Below are 18,415 nucleotides of genomic sequence, written 5' to 3'. Positions count from 1 at the left end.
TCTGCTATCAGGGTCTGCCTGTGACTTGTCATCCAAGGCTGTTACCCAACACCTTCCCGCAGGGACGGAGTCACCAACAAGAAACCTCGGGAACAGACCCCTGCTGTCAGAAAACCTGCGTGCCACCTAATTTTTTTGAAAATCAAAATGAAGTGTTTAATTCCCTTCATATTTCAAAATACTCAGCAAAACTATTTCCTTTTAGACCTCCTGTCAGATTTTTTTTTTTTTTAAGTACTGATGAAATGCAGATCCTGGCAACTGCTACTTAAGCCAAGCGCAGAAGTGATCGCCGCCAGCCCTCAGCCACCAGATCGTGCAGGACCCGGAGGGGCCTCAGGACAAGTCAGTCCCAGCGCGTCCTCCTCAAGAGGACATAGTGCAGCCTTGTCTCTGCTCAGGGGCTCACGGCTCACAGCTCACCTGAATTCTGGGCTCATTCAGGCCAAGAAAGTAGCCCCCCACCCCTGGGCATTGTCGGCCTCACAGAAACCCACGGCCCCCCAGGGAATTATGACGTGGACCCATGGGCACCGGCTCAAATCCAGTCTTCCTAGGACTTGTGTGGTCATTAGTGATTGATGCCACTTTTCTTTCTCACGAATAGAGGGGCGGAGATAACAAGTCCCTCCAGGGGTCGGTGCCCATTTAGACGGCATCATGCCTTTCAAGCCCAGAGCCCTCGTCCCGCATCAGGCCACACGCGTGCCACAGTAGGGCCGCACATGCACCTGGAGCGTCGAATCTGCACCCAGGATTACTTGCTTATGTTCCTCTAGTCCTGCTCAGCGTCAGGGATGAGACGCCAGGACAACAGCCAGTGTGACAACCGCAGAACCTCAGGCACTGAACGACCCTGGACTGGCTGGAGCCCTGGCACACCCACAGCTCCCTCAGAGGGAGTCCCTTCCCTGTGCCTGCGACCAGGGGCTCTGATATTGCCTGTGTGCCCAGAGCACGCTGGTGAGCTCACCGAAAGAGCCACTGCCAGAGGCCAACTTGTCCCCCTCCCCCACCGTTATCACTGTTGCAGGTGACCACGGGGCAGGACTCTGGGGTCTTGGGCCACCTATATGCCTAAGGTCTGTTCCACTGGATCAGGAAACAGGAAACATGAAGTGTTTATTCTCCTTGTGGAAATGACCTGCACAAAACCAGGATGGAAATAGCATTGCATGTTCAATACCTTACCTCCCCCGTCAGCTGTGAGACGACGTCTCCTGGGCTTGTCCTCTGGCCGGGGCCTCAGTGCAGACATAGTCCGCTCCCTGTCTTTGTTCTCATCTCCACGCCTCCCTCAAACCTCACCTCCGCTTCCCCCTCCATCCTCCTCTCCCTGGCCTCTGATGGACCAGGCTGTGCAAAGGCCCCTGGCTGCCTTCTTTCCATCATGTCCCTGGAGGGACCAGACCCTCCAGCTTTCTCTCCATCAGTAGATCACGAGTCCTCTCTCCCAGCTGCTGGGGTGCTGCTACCACACGCTCATTCATTCCCTGTGCAGTGCCCATCCCCTGGGTCGTGGGGCTGGTGCCAGGGCTGCAGGCTGGGAAGTCAGAGCTTGGCTGGACCCCATTCCACCACATGGCTTTCATATGACGATATGGTCTCCACCCCGACTGTTGAGACTGTGCTACATGGAGCTCCTTACAGTGTTGACCAAGCCCGTCGTCCTCATGGGGTCCTGGCCAGGAAGTGCCTCTGCAAGGTTATGGGCCCTGCGGTCATCATGGCTGCACTCAGCCCAGGCCTTGGGGCCAGAGCCAGCGTCGCGTCTCCACCCACTACCGTGGGTGACTTCTGTCCTGGATCCTCTGTATGAGTGTGGTGGCTGCCCTGCTTCTTGGCGTCATCAGGGGAGCAAGTGTGAGAGGGGCACATGTGTGGGCACCACAGTGTACCTCCCACCCAGACCAGGCCCGGTGCCCGGGACAGGTGCCAGCCAGTACTTCCCCGAGTGGGTGATAGACGCAGTCCCCCAGCACAGGACCTGGCAAAGGACACCCTGCAGTCGTAGGAGGAGGCATCTCCCACATGCTCAGCTTTCCCCTCGTGACTGCCCCCTGTCCATGGCCCCAGAGCCCAGGACAGAGCCTGACGGTGCACATCTGTGCCCCAGGGGAGGGTGCCAGCCACAGAGCTGCCCCCCGAACACAGCGATCCTGAGCTGTGTGATGTTCCCCACAGGAACATCAGAACATTTATTGAGTGCCTGCTGTATGTTAGGATATGGAGGCTGACTTTTCTGCCATTCATTCTTTTCTCACAAAAACCAAAGGGCTTGGTTCTCTGCATTCGGGGTTGTGCAGATCAAAGTGGGGCCTCCAGCAGGTATGGTGCCTCCGGTCACGACAATTAAATGAATCACAGAAAAGTCAATTTCCATTGCTTAGCACACAGCAAGCACTAAATAAATGTTTTGGTCTTGTTTACTCAGAAGTAAACCCACTGGATTCATGAAGCCACCGAGGGGACAAAGTCACAGAGTGTCCCCACCCCCACCTCGCCGGGGTAGATGGGAAGCCACACCCCTGCAGACCCTCCTGGGGGTCTCTCCCCAACCCCAGGCCCGAGAACAGCCTGAAGGAGGTTGTCCGTGCTGCATCCGAACAGACAACAGAGAATATCTGGGGTCCTTTCTCCTTTCCAAGAACAGCACAGGCTGCAATTTCTGTTTCCTTTTTTCTTTTTTTTAATTTAACAAAAGAAAAAAAATACCCTTAAATTCCTAGGGGAAATCCGAAGACAGTTATTCCCACCATATTTCGAGGAAGTCTTGAACCCTTCATTGGCGGATGTTGGATTCTCAGAAGAGAACTGACCTTCTGAAAAAGGCATTAGAACGTGTCATCTGGATGGGCCTTCAGAGCAAAGTGCTATCGCCCCTCTGAGCAGAATGCCAACCCAGCCATCAGAGCCCTCGCTGGGTCCCGGAGGAGCCCGGGCCCGCTGGTGACTGCACTGTGGGGCAGAGATGTCCCCGCCCCTCCCAGGAGGGTCCCGGGTTGGGGACTCTGCACGTTTCCACCCCAGCAGGCCAAGACGAAGCTCAAGGGGATGTTTCGTTTCCCGAATGGGCTGCTTACTTCCCGTGGAGGGAGGAGGCCGAGGCCAGGACGTGTGCCCAGGCCTGCTTCTGGGATTTCCAGTCCAGTAGGACGTGTTCCCTAGTAATGTCACGGGGATGGGCTCGCGCTCACAGATGAGTCTGGGTGACCGACTCTGTGACGTGGGAGAGGAGACCGAAGGGAGAAGGACCTTGCCCTGGCTCACGTAACTAACAGTGGGCCAGAACCAGAGCCCAGGGCCCCTCAGAGCCACGTCCCATCTGCAGCCGTGCAGGGCCTCTCGCACGGCTCCCTGGCCCGTGCCCCACGATCCATCACCCACCTGCACAACATCTTGGGGCCGCCTGGGGTACACCTGCCATCCCACTGTTCTCCCAGACCCCAGGTGCGCGGGCTCAGACGAAACTGTGTGGCTCACGACTGCTGGTGCCAGGGCAGGAGGTGAGGACGGGCCAGGCATTATACATCTAAGTGTGTTAAAGCCCCGGTCCCAGCCCAAAGGAGCCCACAGCCCAGGTGCACGCACCCACAGTGTGCGGGCCTGCCAGCCGGTGCCTCTAATCTCTGGGCCACCCCTCGGGGGCAGGGGGCACACGGGGGGTGGTCAGCCTTCGGGAAGAGGCCTAGTGGAGGTGGGCTTGGATGTTTGCACGGGCAGTTCTGGGGCTTAGGGTACCTCGAGCATGATCCAGAGGGAGAGCAGGCCCCAGATGCTGTGTCCTCTTGGCCCTGGGAATGTGTCTGCTGGGAGGGACCCAGCAGGCAGGCCCAGCATGAGCCCTCCAGCCACCAGCCTTGACCATGGGCCCCTCCTGCTGGGCTGAGGGCCAGGTCACCATCCCCTACTCATTCGTATCTTCTGCTGTGTGACGCCAGCCTTTCCAAGCCACATGCTGCCCCTGGGAGTAACATCTGCTTCATGTCCCCGTGAACACGTTTGTCATGGCCCAGGACTCTCTCACCATCATCAACCTGCTGAACCCCCAACCTCAGCTCTGGGGTGGCTCCCACCACACGGTCTCGCAGTTATTTCACGGTCCTTCTTCTGGACCAGACACAAATCCTGTCCAAACACAGAGCCCAACATGGAGTTGGCATTTAGTCAATCTGCTGCCTTGGCTTCCTCTCCATCCTTGAGAGAGGTTGGCTTCTGGCCAGGGTCACAGGCGCCAGGGAAAAGGAGGTTAGAGCAGTGTGTGCTCAGGTTGCCTTCTCCCCAGCAGACCTCAGGCCAGAGGCCCAGCTCAGCACCATGCTCCACCCAACAAACAGATATCAGAAACTTCCTTTGTGTCAGACCCTGGCTGGACATTGGTCATACAAAGGAGTGGCCCATCGGCACAAACACCGGTGTCTGGAGCTTACAATCAGTGGCAGTTTCATGCACCTGAGCCTGTGTGAGCACAGTGTGATACAGCAGGTCCGTGTAGCTGCTTTGTCCCAGAAGACCAGGGAGCAGAGGTCACATCATGCGGACCCCAAGACAGCAAGCAGGAGGCAGCCATGAGCACATGAGTAGAGACGGGCAGAAGGAGGAGCCGGTGGCGTGAGCTCAGCTGTCTCCAAACATGCCCACAGATGGGGTCGAAGCTTGATGAGAACGGGCAGCAGAGAAGTGATGAGTGTCAGGAGGGGGCAGGCGCCAGCTTCTGCTGGGGAGGAAGTGAGGGGCTGTACCTGTTCCACATCTGACCACTGAGTGGGGGGCCAGAGAGTCATGGTAACCCAGCCGCTCCAAAGAGAACAAAGCACGGGCCCCAGGAGGTCATCGCAAGGTGACCCCACTTGAGGGAGCAGGCAGTGGTCGGAATGAGGGGCTGAGCCTGACGGAGCTGGGTTAGGTTTCAGGAGTCTGTCAGCAGGACTCCGTGCTGGACCGTAGGGCAGGGGTGAGGGGGAAAGGGGTCCAAGATAACCATCCTGTGTGGTGGTGCCATGGCTAAGATGAGCCAGCGCAGGGTGGCATCCAGTCCCTGGAAGGTTGGGAAGAGAGAAGGGCAGAACATGTGGCCAGAAGTGGAGGCAGAACCGTGGCTGCTGAAATCTCATTTGTGAGTCTGTCATATGGAGCCCACAGCTCACTTTCCTACCGGCGTGATAAGCAGGGCAAGGCCCCAGGCAGACCCATAAATGCACTGACCACAGAAGAAATGGGCCACTGCCAAGGGGCTTGCACCTCCAGGGAGGAGCCTGGATTTCCCACGTGCGATGCCAGGGTCACAGTGGTAAAGAAAACCAGTGCCAGGCAGAAGCTACAGCAGTGAAAGCAGATTTTATTCAGGAATTGCTGCAATGGGGCTGGGGAGGTGGAAGAAACCTCAATATGGAACTCGGCTCCATTCCAGGTACAGCAGGGACGAGGGAGATTTACAGCCAAGGAGCCGGTGGGGGACAGGGGATGGAAAATTACTAAGAGGAAGCATCACGGGTGTGTGTGGGGTTCTGGCTGAACCAACCTGACAGGAATTCTGAGGACAGGGCAGGTGGTCAGGCATCATCTGAAGGATGGAGAAGGATGAGGGGATCTCCTAGACACTGGGGGTGATCAGATATTGAGGGTGAGGGCTTCTGGCTAAACTAACTTAGCAGGAATTTTGCTAAAATTGGGCAGTTCAAAGCCAGATGCAGAAGTCCAAAACCCGAGCGTATCTGGGAAGAGTGTTCAGAGGAACCCGATTGAAGTTTGGTCTTTACTAGTAGCTCACTTTCACCCCAGCCCCTTCCCCACCGAGGCTGGGCACAGAGAGCCAGGCAAGCCTGGCAGAGCGAAAACACACTGAACAGCCACATGCAAGTGTGTGAAAGGGTAAATCATACTGGTAAAGGCAAAAGTGTAGACAAATTCAGAATGCTGTAACACTATAATGCTGGTATATAAATTACTTTTAACTCTGACATAAAAGTTAAAATATAAACATTTATTAATGGCTACACAAAAGGAAAAAAAGCAGACTCTGAAAACAAAAACACAAAGAGTGTGTGGGTAGGGAGTTAAATGTAGAGTTTTATAAGCAATGTAAGCTAAGGTGTTATTAATGTAAAATACATGGTTTACAGGGTGCCTGGGTGGCTCAGTCGGTTAAGCGTCTGACTCTTGATTTCGGCTCAGGTCACAATCTCATGGTTGTGGGTTTGAGCTCTATGTTGGGCTTTGCACTGACAGCATGGAGCCTGCTTGGGATTCCCTTCCTCTCCCTCTTTCTCTGCCCCTCGCTCATGCTCTCTCTCAAACATAAACAAACATTAAAAATAAAACAGATGATTTATAACAATAAAATATTTCATGCAAGCCCAGAGATAGCCACAAAGAAAAAACCTGTAATAGGTACACAAGAGATAAAGAGAAATGAAGCAAACCAAATCTCTACTGAAAAATCGTCAAATATCCAAAGAAGGCAGTGAGAGAGGAACAAAACAATTGCAAAATAGGAAAGAACAACAGAATGCTATAGTGAGTCCTTACCTATTAATTAATTATTACAAATGTAAATAGATTAAACTCACTAATCAAAAGGCATTGAGTAGCCAAAGGAATTTAAAATAAAACAAAACGAAACAAAACAAAACAAAAAACCAGAATCCAACCATATGTGACAAGAGACTCACTTTACCTTTAAGGACACTCACAGGCTAAAAGGGAAGGGGTGATATTCCAAGCAAATGGTAAATAAATAATAAAGCTTGGGTAGCCATGCTACTAATAAACTTTCAGTCTAAAAGTGTCATAAGATATAAAGAAGGTCACTATATAATAATAAGTGTGTCAGTAGACAGGAAGATACAACATTTATAAATATACACACTCAGCATCAGAGCACTTAATGTTGCAAAGCAAATACTGATGTATCTGAAGACAGAAAGAGACAGCAATACAATAATAGCACGGGACTTAACACCCCACTTAACATAATGGATAAATCGTTTAGGCAGAAAGTCAACAAGAAATCAGAAATCAAGAACAGTGTGGACCAAATGGACCTGACAGACACACGCAGAACACCCCATCTAACAGCAGAAGAACACACTCTTCTCCGGCGCACAGAGAATGTTCTCCAGGACAGATCCCTTGTTGGGACACAAAACGAGCCTTCACCAATTTGAGGAGCTTGAAATCACATCAAGTACCTTTTCTGACCACAGTGTGATTTCTTCTTGGGCTCTCTGAGTGTGTTGTTCACTTTTCATATATTTGTGAATTTTCCCATTTTCCTTCTGTTACTGATTTCCACTTTCATTCCATTGTACTCAAAAAAGATACCTGTTGTGATTTCAGTCTACAAAACATTTCCCCTTCTTTATCAGTGTGACAAATAAAAATTGTATATACTCAAGGCATACATGTGATGTTTTGATATACATATACACTGTCGCCACGGTCACCACGATAAAGCTAATTAACATACCCATCACCTCAAAGTTGTCTTTTTCTACCTCCTTCTTGCATAACTGAAACTTTGTAGCCTTTGACCTCCCCCAGCCCCTGGCAACCACCAGTCTCCTCTCTGATTGAGGTTTGGTTCTTTTGGTTTCACATGTAAGTATTCGTCTTTCCGTGTCTTGCTAGCTCACCTAGCGTAATGTCCTCCAGCCCCGTCTGTGTTTTGCCATGGGCAGGATTTCCTACTCCTTTAGTAAGTCCACTGTGTGTATACACAGGCTCTCACGCATATATTCTTTACCTGTTCACCCCCAGAGGACACTGGTCGTTTCCACACCTTGGCTCTAGTGAACAATACATACCCAGAAGTAGGGTGGCAGATCAGATGTAGTCCTTTTCTCAATTTTTTGAGGAACCTCCATACTGTTTTCCAGTGACTGTACCAATTCACATTCCCACCAATAGTGTGCAAAAGTTCCCTTTGTTTCCTACATCTTCACCAACACTTGTTATTTTTCATCTTCCTGATAATAGCATTTCTGCCGGGGGTGAGGTGATGTCTCACGTGGTTCTGATTTGCATTTTCCTGGTATTAGTGATGTTGAGAGTCGTTTTATATACCCGATGGCCATTTGTACATCTCCTTGAGGAAACTAATAATCTATTGCTCTTTTTAAAATTGGGTTATTTTGGGGCGCCTGGGTGGCTTAGTCGGTTGAGCGTCCGACTTTCGCTTAGGTCATGATCTCGCGGTTCGTGGGTTCGAGCCCCGCGTCGGGCTCTATGCTGACTGCCAGCTCAGAGCCTGGAGCCTGTTTCAGTCTGTGACTCCCTCTCTCTCTGACCCTCCCCTGCTCACGCTGTCTCTCTCTCTCTCCTAGAAATAAATAAAAAACATTAAAAAAAAAACTTATAAAATTGGGTTATTTGGCCTTTTTGCTCTTTGGTTGCAGGCATTCCTTATATATTTTGGTTATTAAGCCCTTATCAGATAAGTGGTTTGCAAATATTTTCTGCCATCCTGCAGGTTACTTTTTCAATCAGCTGATTGTTTCCTTTGTTGTGCAGAAGTTTTTAGTTTGATGTCATCTCACTTATCTTTTTTTAAAATTTTTGTTCCCTGTGCTTTTGGTGTCAGATCCAAAAAAAATATTGCACAAGAAGTTTTTTTCTCTGTGTTTTATTGACTCTAGTTTTATGGCTTCAGGTCCTATGTTAAAGTCTCTAATCAATTCTGAGTTTGTTTCTGTGTGTGATGTGAGATAAGGGTCCAGCTTCATTCTCCTGCCCGTGGATGCCCAGTAACACCATTTATTGAAGAGACAGTCTTTTCCCATTTTGTGTTCTTGGCACCCTTGTTGAGTATCAAATATTGACAAAACTAACGGTACCTCGATACCTTGAATATGTATACTTTTGAAAAGGTAAACAAAATCAATGCACATGTAGCTCGACTAAGAAAAAAAGAGAAAATACTCAGATAAATAAAATCAGAAGTGGAAGAGGAGATATTTCAATATCCGTTATTGTAAGTGGGGTATTGAGGCTCCTCGCTATTATTGTACTGCTGTCTATTTCTCACTTCAGTTCTGCTAATATTCTTTATGTATTTAGGCGCTTTGGTGTTGAGTGCATATATATTTATAATTGTTATATTTTCCTGATGAAGTGAACCTTGTGTCATTATATAATGACTTTATCTTTTGTGAGAAATTTTAACTTAAAGACTGTTTTGTCTGATATTAGCATATACGACCATAGCCATCCTGCTTCCTTTTGGTTGCCATTTGCATAAAATATCTCTTTTCATGTATCTAGTTTCAGCCTTCTGTGTCCTTAAACTAAAGTGAGTCTCTTAGAGATAACATATAATTGGATCTTTTTATTTTTATTCATTCAGCCACTCTGTGTCTTTCGATTAAGGAATTTAACGCATATATATTTACAGTAATTATTGAAGGTAAGGACTTACTATGGCCATTTTGTTAATGTTTTCTGTTTGTTTTGTACCTCTTTTGTTCCTCTCCTTCTCTCTTACTGTCTTATCTTGGCATTTTACATACATTCTTTTATATCCTCCGTCCTCAACCTGTTGGCTCTTTCTTCAGTCTGGTCACCTGGTCACGAGAGGGCTGCCACAGCTGACTTCATAGCCTCGTACAAAGATGTACGAGAAAAGGAGGGGTCTCTTCTCACATTCCTCTCTTCTTTTATCAGGGAGGACAGAATCTTCCAGAAATCTTCTAGTAGATCTCTCCTTGGATTCCATTAGCCAGAACTGGGTCACGTGGCCATGTTTAGCTATAAGCAAAGCTGGTAAAGTGAATATCTGATATTTTCAGCTTGAATTGTGGGTACTGGACAAAAAAAGAATAGTAACTAACAGAGTCCAACAGACCAACACCCACTATTTGGCATCTATTATGACAGATTTGGGGCAGGGAATTGCAGAATGTCAGGAATTCCCCTTAAGACTTTCCCAAGTTTCCTCATTAGTGTAATAAGTAAAAACTAAGATAATGGCTTCCAAATGATACCTTGAATATAAAAGCCCCAGCCAGAACATAACCACACACACGACCATGAGTCTAATATTAGAGAGGGAAAGAAAACAAGATCCTCCCTGATTTTCCAGAAGTAGAAAACTTTAAAACTCAAAATAGACAAATTCTCAAGAGTTTATGGAATCAAAGGCACAAACTGTAAAATATTTCATCATGGATTTATGCATTAGACAATATGAAATTCAAAAAACCATGTTAACATATGCAGTTTGTTAAAAAGTCCTATAATCGCTTTGAAACTCAAATCAATAGTTTCAACTCAGTGCCTCTAAGCAGCTGGTATTTTCACCACTTACATTTGTGAGCTCATTTGTTTCTATCAATACTCACCCACTGCTCTCATGTTAGTTAACAGATTTAACATCTTGATAACTGATTAATTGTGCGTTTAGTTAATGCCCATTCTCAGAAACACCTCCACAATCCCAAATTTGGTCTGCAGGATTGACTTTGATTGCAAACGAGGTTCAGATTCTGAAGTCAAGCAGAGTATGAGGAGCCCTAGACAGAGAAATTAGATACGAAACAAACAAATAAATAAATAAAAGGATCCAATTCAGAAGGTAAGACGTAAAATTAATCTCTGTTTGTAGATAATATAATCATGTGTAGAAAATCCTTAAGACTCCATAAAACATTTGTTAGAACTAATAACTGAGGGGCGCCTGGGTGGCTCAGTCAGTGAAGCATCCAACTCTTGATTTCGGCTCAGGTCATGGTCTCACAGTTCTGGAGTACACGCCCCGTGTCAGGCTCTGCACTGACAGCACGGAGCCTGCTTAGGATTTTCTTTCTTTCCCTCTCTCTCTCCTCCTCCCCTATTTCCCCCCCTCAAAATAAATTAAAAAAAAAACATTTTAAAGTAAAAAAAATAACTAATAACTGAATTCAGTAAAATCACAGGATACAAAATCAACATACAAGAATCAGTTGCATTTCTGTAAACTAACGATGAACTATCAGAAAAGAAAGTTAAGAAGTTCTCACTTATGACAGCATCAAAAGGAGTAAATACCTAGGAGTGAACTAAGGGAGTGAAGGACGTGTATACTGAAAAGTGCATCACTAATGAATAAAATTAAAGAAGACATAACTAAATGGAAAGACATCCGTGTTCATAGATTGGGAGAATTGATATTATTAAAATGTCTATACTACTCAAATGCAATCCTTATCAAAATCACAATGGTATTTTTACAGAAACAGAAAAAAATTCTAAAATTTGTGTTGAACCAAAAAGATCCCATGCCCACTCTCCTTAGTCATTGGTAACCATTGTTCTCTTTTCTGTGCCTATGAATTTGCCTATTCTAGCTCTCTTACATTGATAGAATCAATATTTGTCCCATCAGCTTCAAGGTTCATCCATGTTGTAGCATGCATTCTAATTTCCTTCCTTTTTCAGGCTGAATAATATTCTTTTTAAAATTTTTTTATTTTATTTATTTATTTTTTTTACAAATAGTTTATTGTCAAGTTGGTTTCCATATAACACCCAGTGCTCATCCGCACAAGTGCCCTCCTCCATGCCCATCTCCCCCCTCCCCCCCCCATACCCATCAGTCCTCAGTTTGTTCTCAGCACAGGCTGAATAATATTCTATTGTGTACACACACACACACACACACACACCCCTATATGTATCTGTGTGTATATACATACACATACCATATTTTGTTTATCCATTCATCTGTTGAAGGACATTAGGATTGTGTTTCCAGCTGTTGTATGTTGTGAATAATGTATCTATGAACACTAGTGACAAATATCTGTTCAAGCCTCTGCCTTCTTTTCTTTATATTTTCTTTGAGAATGGGGAGGGAGGAGGGACAGAGGGAGAGAGAGAATCTTAAGCAGTCTCCATGTACCAGCACAGAGCCTGGCGTGGGGCTCGATCTCATCAGCCTGAGATCGTGACCTGAGCCGAAATCACCAGTTGGATGCTTAACTGACTGGGCCACCCAGGCACCCTAAACCTCTGCTTTCAATTCTTTTGGGTATACATCTGGAAGTGGAATTTCTAGATCATATGGTAGTTATATTTTTAATTTTTTGAGGATTCTCCATATTGTTTTTATAGGGACTGCACCGTACCATTTTCCATTCCCACAAGGGTGTACAAGGGTTCCCTTTTCTCCACATCCTCATCAATACTTGTTATCTTTTTTAATAATGACTATCCTAACAGGTGCAAGGTGATATCTCATTGTGGTCTTAGTCTGCATTCCCCTGATGATTAGTGATGGCAAAAACGTCTTCATGTATTTGCTGAACACGTGTATGTCTTCTTTGAAGAAATATCTCTTCGAGTGTTTGCCTATTTTAAAATCAGGTTGTTTTTTTCTATTGAGTTGTAGGAGATAGATGGATGGATGGATGGATGGATGGATGGATAGATAGATGTAGGGATAGATAAGCATTATCGAAATTACTGCATACACAATAGAAATCACTCACTTGAAGTGTACAATTCGGTAGATTGTGTATGTTTACAGAGCTGTGTAATCATCACCATCATCAATTTTGGACGTGTGCATTAACCCTCCCCAAACTGTATATACATATCAGTTACTCCTCATTTTCCCAGCCCCCTAGTCCGAGGTTTTCTGACTCTATGGATGTGTCCGTTCCAGATATTTTATGTAAGTGGAATCACACACTGTGAGGCCTTTTGTGACTGTCTTCTCTCACTAAGTATAATGTTTTCAGGGTCCACCCATGCTGTAGTGTGTATCAATATTTCCTTAATATCCTGTGCCGGGGCTGCACCTCCACATAGTCCGGGGGGCGGGCCGGAGGCAGAGCTACCTCTGAGACTGTCAGGAGCTAAATGATATCTAAGAGCTAATGAATCGAAAACCATGCCATTTAGTTAGAGATAACCATCCACAGAAACAGCTAGAACAGTTAAAAGGTGGTTGCTACAGAGAATCTTGGTGGATTTCTTTCGTCAGGATTTTTTTGTTTTGCAGGCCTTTCGTGTGACTTAATATTCTAATGATATAGGATTTTTACTTTAAAAAAAATCTTTTTGTATAAGTTTTTTTTAATGTGTATTTAAAAAAATTTTTTAATGTTTTATTTATTTCTGAGAGTGACAGACAGCATAAGCAGGAGAGGGTCAGAAAGAGAGGGAGACACAGAATCTGAAGCAGATTCCAGGCTCTGAGCTGTCAGCACAGAGCCTGATGCAGGGCTCGAACCCACAAACCATAAGATCATGACCTGAGCCGAAGTCGGCCACTTAACCGACTGAGCCACCCAGGCGCCCCATAAATGTGTATTTTTGAGACAGACAGAGACAGAGCATGAGTGGGGGAGGGGCAGAAAGAGAGGGAGATGCCGAATCCAAAGCAGGCTCCAGGCTCTGAGCTGTCAGCACAGAGCCCGACCTGGGGCTCAAATCCACAAACCATGAGATGAAGTTGGACGCCCAACCGAGCGAGCCACTCAGGCACCCCTATAAAATCTTCTTAAATTCACTTTAAAATGCTTGTGAGTTAGCCTGGGTCTTTAGTTTCTGTTATTTTACTTTGAAAATGAATGCAATGCCCAGCGGAGCCCAGAAAGCATCCCGGAGCCGCGTGGACGTGCAGAAAGCCCTGTGTGTTTGTACCACATCCACTGACACTTTGGTTTATTTCCCAAATACAACGAGTTCTTCTCCAAGCTGCTCCCCAACTCTTCCCATTCTGTCATTGTCCCTCCGTGTTCATTGCAAACTCTGCTTTTCTCCCCCCTTTTGTGGCCTCGTAGCCCAAACCAGCCGTCCCTGTGTTGCCGTCTGTGTCCTCTGAGCTTCCGCACGGCCCGCGGACAGCGAGCTGACGCTTCTCCCTGTAGATCAGGAGCCCTAAACGCTTCTCAAGGGCACGGCCTTTTCCTGACACAAGTGGGAAGGAAATAAGGCAAATCAGAACCAGAAGGAGAGCACTCCATGGGAAGCCGGGGACTGTCAAACATCAAGAGGATTTCTAAATCCTACGTGTTCCCTGCAGTTCCTGTTCGTTCATTCACCCTTCGTTCGCTCGCTGCTCATGTGGTTGGAGAGTCTGCTCTGCGACTTGCGTTTTGGTGGCTTCAGGGCTGCTGATGTGGGAAAGGGTCAGAGAGCGACGTCACGGGCTCTTTCCCTGCGCCCTCTTCCCCGGGGCCCGTGGAGAAGCTCCCCGCGTCCGCTCACCGCCACCCCTCTGCCAGCTCCCACCCACCACCGGTGCCCGCGCCTTGGAGGCAGGGCATTCGCTCTGAGACTTCAACCTTCCGAATTCCCAGTGTTGTTTGCTTCCTATTCAGAACTTACAGAGTCAGGGTCCCTGAGGGGCTCAGTCGGTTAAGTGTCCGACTCTTGACTTGGGCTCAGGTCATGATCTCACGGTTTGTGGGTTCGAGCCCCGTGTCAGGCTCTGTACTGACAGCTCAGAGCCTGGAGCCTTCTTGGGATTCTATGTCTCCCTCTCTCTCTGCCCCTCCCCAACTCGTGCTCATGCTCTCGCTCTCCCTCTCTTTCTCAAAAACAAACTTAAAAAAAATGTACAAAGTTGACAGTAGAAAGAAATGAAGACACTCCCTCTAGCAATACATTTCTTATCAATTGTCCATTTCAGATGAAAGAGGCTAAAATTACTGAAAGGCCCAAACTCCGCAGAAGCAGCCCAGCCGTGGATAGTCAGCATTGGAAACAAAACTATTACTGTGAATCTCAAGCCCAATCACTGATGTGACGGAGCCAGAACCAGAGCTTAAAACCCATTTTGATTTTTTAGTTAAATCTTTTATTTACTAAAATGTGACTAACCTCAATATTTAAGTTACTGTTACTACCTCTTTCCTTTTTGAACAAAGACCAAGTTTCTTACTGTGATTGGTGCTCCTGGGGTCTTTTCCCAGCTGCTTTTGAAAGCGTATAGCCAAGTGGATACCCCAGCCCGGGGAAATCTCCGGAATTCCAAAATGTACATTCAGGGAGCATGAGGGCTCATCTCAAAGTTCGCATCGGCTCTGAAGTCTTGGGAAGAGTGGCCTACAAGCAGCAACGCTTGGGCCTATGATATTTATAATTGCAGCAACCTCAACCTCGTGTTACAGTCTCCACCAACAAGCATCAACAAGGACCATGCCCACGCGGCCTAAGGAAGCGCAGGCCACCAGCGACCGAGGGCTCCACGCCTTGTTCAAGGGCAAAGGCTGTGGCAAAATGAGGCCACACGTTCTGCAGGAAGAGGTTCCCAATATAGTTTTGCTCATTGCCACCCTTTGAGCGTGTCTTCCACAGGCAGGGAATGCTGGCCCCAGATACACTGGGTTCAACCACAGCACCCGCACGCAGCCCACCCTGGAGGACTCCTCCATGCCAGCCTGGTCTCCAGCGGTGGTTTCTAGGTCGCTGTGTAGCAAGGACAAAAATCACATCTTTCCCTTTTACATTTGAAAGGATGTTTCTTGTCACAGAATGTTGGGATGGTGGCAAACCTGACATAATTCCAGATTCTTCATCTTTCTTATGCATGAAACAGAGTAATTACAGGACACACCGCACGTGCCAGGTCAGGGCTGGGAAGGCCACGGAGCTCATGCCACAGGCCATGTCACGCTGCTTCCTGCCTAGGACCCTTCCACTCACTCACCCACACCTCTTGATCTGCAGCCCATGTAAGGGCACCAGTGAGCCAATGGCAACTACTAAAGAAATATTCCTGGTGAATTATATTTAAATATTTAAAAAGAGAGAGAGTGGGGGGCACGTGGGGGGCTTAGTCGCTTAAGTATCTGATTTCAGCTCAGGTCATGATCTTGAACTCATAAATCCCATGTCGGGCTCTATGCTGACAGCCCGGAGCCTGGAGCTGCTTCGGATTCTGTGTCTCCCTCTCTCTCTGCCCCTCCCCTGCTCTGTCTCTATCTCTCAAAAATAATAAACATTAAAAATTTTTTAAAGAGAGATAATGGACGTTCAAGTATTATGAGCACAAGACATTCAATCTGTTGTTTGTCCCAAACCCTAAGATCCTTTTTACAAGCCAGCTGTTTCCTAGCAACTTAGAAGATACAGTTATGTTTCTTCTTGTGTTGGAAAGTCATAGGAGGCAGAAAAAATCTCCCAGAGTTTACCATGTGCTTGGGTTGACTTTCAGGTAATTTAGTCTCAGCTGGGAAACCACACCGTGGCTCCTTACAAAAAGCTCAAGGACACAGATAGGTCGGTGACCTAAGTTCAGTCAAAGGCGAGGTGTAGAGTCTGGGAATCGCCCTCCGGGGGCCTCACCAAGACGGGCGCTCTTCAGGAGGACGAACCGGGAGCGCTGCGCTGGGGCGAAAACCAGCTTTAGGGACCAGCCGCTTGTTCCCTTTCTGTTTTCTGCCCTAGAGCAGTTCCTGAGGTGCAGTCGGTTCCTGAGCGTCTGGAGGAGGCCAGGCCACGCGAGGGTGCAGGAAGGGACCAAGAAACGGGGCCTTGAGTGGGGAGTGGCTGAGAGAAGATTCCCGGTGCTCTGCTCTCGTCCTCTGCCCTCGGGGTGGGGGGGGGCAGAGTGAGGACGCATGCAGACCCTGGAGCTCTGGAGGGGGTCGGTGCTGCTGCGGGGAAGGGCTAGGTGCTGCTGCGGGGGGGGCTAGGTGCTGCTGCGGGAGGGGGCTAGGTGCTGCTGCGGGGGGGGGCGGTGCTGCTGCGGGGGGGGGGTAGGCGCTCAGGGACAGTGTCCCGATGCAGGGGTGAGGGGGGAGGCTTTGTGTGCCTACCGCGTTCCCATCTCCAACGCTTCGTAGTTGCGGCCGGGACAAGCGGCCGCGTCGCAGCCGAGGCTCACCCATCCCCAGCCAGGCTCACCCGCCGCAGCCGAGGCTCACCCGCCGCAGCCGAGGCTCACCCGCCGCAGCCGAGGCTCACCCGCCGCAGCCGAGGCTCACCCGCCGCAGCCGAGGCTCACCCGCCCCAGCCGAGGCTCACCCGCCCCAGCACGCAGTCAGTGTTACAAAACGGTCTGGAGTCCGCGGGCAGAACGGGTCCAGTTACCCCGCGGGCCCGGGCACCGGCGCCCCAGTGCCTGCGGACTCAGCCCCCCCACCTGCGCCCCACGGAGTGTCCCCGGAAGACCCACCCTGGGGAGCCCAGCAGCCCCGCCCTCACCCTGCCCCGAGTCGGCGAAGGCTCCTGGGGACGCGGGTTCACGCAGGAAGCACGACAGGGCCCGCTGCTCCGACAAACGCCGCCGCCCTGCCCCGTCCGTGCGCCGGCAGCGCTTACTCTTGTCTGGTGTCGGGTCTACACCACCGCCCGGCGCATCTGGAAGCCCCGCCGCCGGGTCCTCCACAGACGCAGAGCCGCTTCACGTCCTTCCGCGGAGGCGCGAGCCTCGTGGTCCCGGCTTCGGGCCGCCCTCAGCCCCCCCCGCCCCTGCCCGTGTCCCCCAGAAGGCTCCGCTTTGCCGCCGGGCACCTGCGCGTCCTGACCGCTGCCCTCGCCTGCGCGTCCTGACCGCTGCCCTCGCCTGCGCGTCCTGACCGCTGCCCTCGCCTGCGCGTCCTGACCCCTGCCCTCCCCAGCGCGTCCTGACCGCTGCCCTCGCCTGCGCGTCCTGACCGCTGCCCTCGCCTGCGCGTCCTGACCGCTGCCCTCCCCTGCGCGTCCTGACCGCTGCCCTCGCCTGCGCGTCCTGACCGCTGCCCTCGCCTGCGCGTCCTGACCGCTGCCCTCGCCTGCGCGTCCTGACCGCTGCCCTCGCCTGCGCGTCCTGACCGCTGCCCTCGCCTGCGCGTCCTGACCGCTGCCCTCGCCTGCGCGTCCTGACCGCTGCCCTCGCCTGCGCGTCCTGACCGCTGCCCTCGCCTGCGCGTCCTGACCGCTGCCCTCGCCTGCGCGTCCTGACCGCTGCCCTCGCCTGCGCGTCCTGACCGCTGCCCTCGCCTGCGCGTCCTGACCGCTGCCCTCGCCTGCGCGTCCTGACCGCTGCCCTCGCCTGCGCGTCCTGACCGCTGCCCTCGCCTGCGCGTCCTGACCCCTGCCCTCGCCTGCGCGTCCTGACCGCTGCCCTCGCCTGCGCGTCCTGACCTCTGCCCTCGCCTGCGCGTCCTGACCCCTGCCCTCGCCTGCGCGTCCTGACCGCTGCCCTCGCCTGCGCGTCCTGACCCCTGATCTCACCGGATCCCGCATGCGCACGGCCCGTTTCCGTCCTGGGCGTCGGGCCACACCGCGGCTGCTGCGTGTCCACGGCCTGTGGTCCCTGAGCCAGCAGCTCACCAAGTGCGGCGGCTTCCTCCTCCCCGAAGTCACGCCGTGCCCTCTGCCCCGCCAGGCAGCTCTGGCCGTGTCCCCGGCCCTCACGCCCTCGGTGGGGTCACCGGCAGTGTATGCACCCCAGGAGTTATTTTCAGAGCACACAGCACCTTTCTTTACAGAAATGCAGACAGCG

This window comes from Hyaena hyaena, unplaced genomic scaffold (assembly GCF_003009895.1).
Source record: "Hyaena hyaena isolate Hyena2069 unplaced genomic scaffold, ASM300989v1 scaffold_194, whole genome shotgun sequence".
Lineage (NCBI taxonomy): Eukaryota > Metazoa > Chordata > Mammalia > Carnivora > Hyaenidae > Hyaena > Hyaena hyaena.
Note: the sequence above shows the minus strand (reverse complement) of the source record.